Here is a 3,529-nt window from a genome sequence, read left to right on the forward strand (position 1 = left end):
CAGAAAATGTCTGGTGGCGGGTAGGAGAAGGGGGAAAGATAATCCGTAAATTATGTAGACACGGGTAGCCTATGTATTATACACAGTTAAATGAACAAACTACGTACCCCTGTAACCCAGGAAGGGAAATATCGCCTTTGAGACGGAAGGGAATAGTGGAAACAAAGTTGTTAGGGGACTGTACAGTCCCCGCTTGTTCTTTTAGTTTAGTTTTAGTAGACGTTTTACGGTGCTCGCAGCTGCATAAGGTCATATTTTGAGCGCCAAGGGGTGGATCTCAACAGAGAAGTCCTTACCGGAATTCAGACTTACTCTGCTCACCTCTCTAGCTTCAACAGCACAAAGTATGCTTCGACTATCCAGGAACCTGGGAAATAGCGGGTCACAAGAGTGGAACAAACATACAATAGAAGTAGAGGAAAAAATTGCGATAGTAAGGATTAGGAAAGAAAAAGCTGCAGTTCCCTTTTGCAGTTCAGGCACTGTTATGAGCATGACATTGTTGAATCAGCCCATTTACTATTACAATTCTACTGTGCAAAAGAACTCAAGATGTTTCTTCAGTCAATAGTACCGCCCCGGGAGGTGGGGAGGGGGGGGTGGGTCCCACTAGTGTTGCTTATAAGGGGACTGTTACTAATGTTTTATGACAAAACGCTCTGAACAGGCAGAGATACGTCTCTTTTTTCCCGCGACACCCAAAAGGGTATGGGCGGCGGATAAAAGTAAAAGTAAAGTAAAAGCTCTGAACAGGAAAAAGTTCAATACGAGGTGTCGACATTTGTAGATTTTAGTCTATAAAAATGTTATTTCTCAATCTTTTTCAATTCTGTTTTCAAAGATTTGAAGGATACTTTTTTTAAATTTGAAGAATCCAGGATTCTACTTTTTGCAGTACTCTTAAATGCATTTACTGATACTGATACGCAAGATGTTTTTAGGTCAAAATTCTCAATTTCCAAATCTTCAGAGTTCAGTTTAAAACACGTTATACTGGGTAGACTAATATTATTGGCAGGTAAAAAAAAGAGCTAACCATTTCATAGTAAATGTATAATTGGTCACTTTTAAGGACAAGTGGCCTAACCTGAAGGCTATCTCGCTTATTACAGCACCAAATTTTACCAAATTTCACATATATAACAAGCATAGCAAGGAGTCTTAAAATCTGCAATCAAATTTGATTTTAAAAGTTTCATTCCATGGATATGGCGGCCATATTGGATTTTGTTGACATGCCTTACGTCATGAATACGCATTTACTGCTTATAGAAATTGATTGGGTTTTTTTTGCTTTCGTGTTCACAAACATTAGATCTACAAATTTGTCTGTTGTTTTTTTCCTAAACGAATTTGAAAATTTTTACAGAATTTGTTTTTCCTGAGGTAGCATTCAAGTTTGCAAAATATACGTGAAAATCTACACTCCAGACACCACCAGCAAAAATCTATTCCATACATCAAAACTTCAACGGACACATTTTTAGTATTACATCTTCTATTCATTTTGAGAAAACTTCGTGAAAATTGGATGAAAAATGGTGGAGTTATTCAAAAAAGTATAGAGGAAAGTCGCGTTTTAGGAAAACGGTGGATACAGAAAAATAAAATGTGGACTTTATGGGGAAATGGTGGTGACAAACATGCCCGGTATGGGTAAAGCTATAGATGCTGCTTCTGTGACGTGTGCAAGGCTTTAGCACGATGATATGGTGAATACATTTTCAATTCTCTTTTGGGCGCCACTGCATATTATATAATATTATATATATATCTATATATATATATATCTATATATATATATATATATATAGATAGATAGATAGATAGATAGATAGATAGATAGATAGATAGATAGATAGATAGATAGATAGATAGATAGATAGATAGATAGATAGATAGATAGATAGATAGATAGATAGATAGATAGATAGATAGATAAAGAGAGAGAGAGAGATTAGAGAGAGAGATTTTAAATAATATATAATATATAATAATCATATATATGTATTATATATATATATTAATATATACATGTATATTTATTTATATATATATATATATATATAGATACACATACAGAGAGACAAACACTGCGTTCGAATATTGTGATTCCTTATTTTTTACATGGAGGTTTGCATTACTAAGATACTATTAATAGTGACTACAATTGCACCACACCTTATAAATAGCGTGGGTGATTCCCAGGCAGTCCGGCAAGCTTTCTAGAGTCAAGCGACAGCTCAACTATCGGGCTGAGCCGTGGTGGTGTGGAAAACACGACCTAGACAAAAGGTCACTTCTTCAGAGCCAGAAGCTGATGAGCTTGACCTCTGGTCCTCGGGCTGGGGGTCAATCCACACTACCGACTCGACACTCAGTCTTTTGCTTCTTTTTTCGGTTTTATTTCTAAAATTAAATAAATGTATAGAGTTGTTAGCTCATTCGTTACTTAATTTTCTACCTTTCTGAACGTAATTTCTTCCACTGACAGGCACTTGTGGTGAATGAATACCTGTGTGGTTTCGTCCATCGAGTCGCCAATGTCTGTTGCAAACTATTACCTAGTTATAATGACATGAGAAGTGTCGTGGTGAAATCAGGCGCTCGTCAAAATAAGGAAATCAAAGAAACGGGTATTTTTCTGGCCTGTTGTGTAATTATTTTTTTTCGAATCTTCTATTTTTTAAAATTTTTTAAAAAATTTTTTTTTGGGGGGGGGGGTTGGGTTGGCTAACACCTTACCTGTCAATTTAAAAACACGTTTCTGTGTAGATTTTTACTGAAAAACGCTGATCAAAGGCACAAAAATGTAAATTAGTAGTTTCCAAGCACACTACAGCTTTGTAAGACACTAAACTTTTGCGGCCTTTTTCCCGCTAATTTTATCTCAGATATATACACAAAGCAACCGCCACCTCCTTCAATCGCAAATATCTTGACTCCCATTCAAGATAGATGGATATTTTTATCAACAAAAGCAAGACCAAGGTAGATCTAAGATTATACCAATAACTCAGTATGCCCCCAAATTGACAAGCGCCTGATTCTACCATGCTGCTAAACATAATAAAATGATATCATCAACTGAAAGAGGAGTGAGGAAATGATGAATATTGTTTTCGAAAAAAACAAACATTGGTACTTTTTCGGTAGTCTGTCCTGGAATAGTTTACTTTAGTTTCAATAAGGTCATAATACGTGATAAATGCCGAAGAATAGTTTGAGTATTTCTCGAGGTATAAGAAAAGTAGTCAAAACGATGTTAGGGCGCATTGTAGTGAATGATTTATAGGTTTTCTTTTTCTTTTTCTACATTTCTTGACCGCTGACATGAGATGCTTTTTATTTGCTCGTATTATGAGATTATTAGGGTTGATGTTGCAGGTTTTTTTTAAAACAATTGTAGAATTCCTTTTTTATAACCTCTCATGATTGAGAGAAAAGGAAAGAAGCCGGGAGAGACTCTCTCTCTCTCTCTCTCTCTCTCTCTCTCTCTCTCTCTCTCTCACACACACATACACACAAA

This window comes from Aplysia californica, unplaced genomic scaffold (assembly GCF_000002075.1).
Source record: "Aplysia californica isolate F4 #8 unplaced genomic scaffold, AplCal3.0 scaffold00113, whole genome shotgun sequence".
Lineage (NCBI taxonomy): Eukaryota > Metazoa > Mollusca > Gastropoda > Aplysiida > Aplysiidae > Aplysia > Aplysia californica.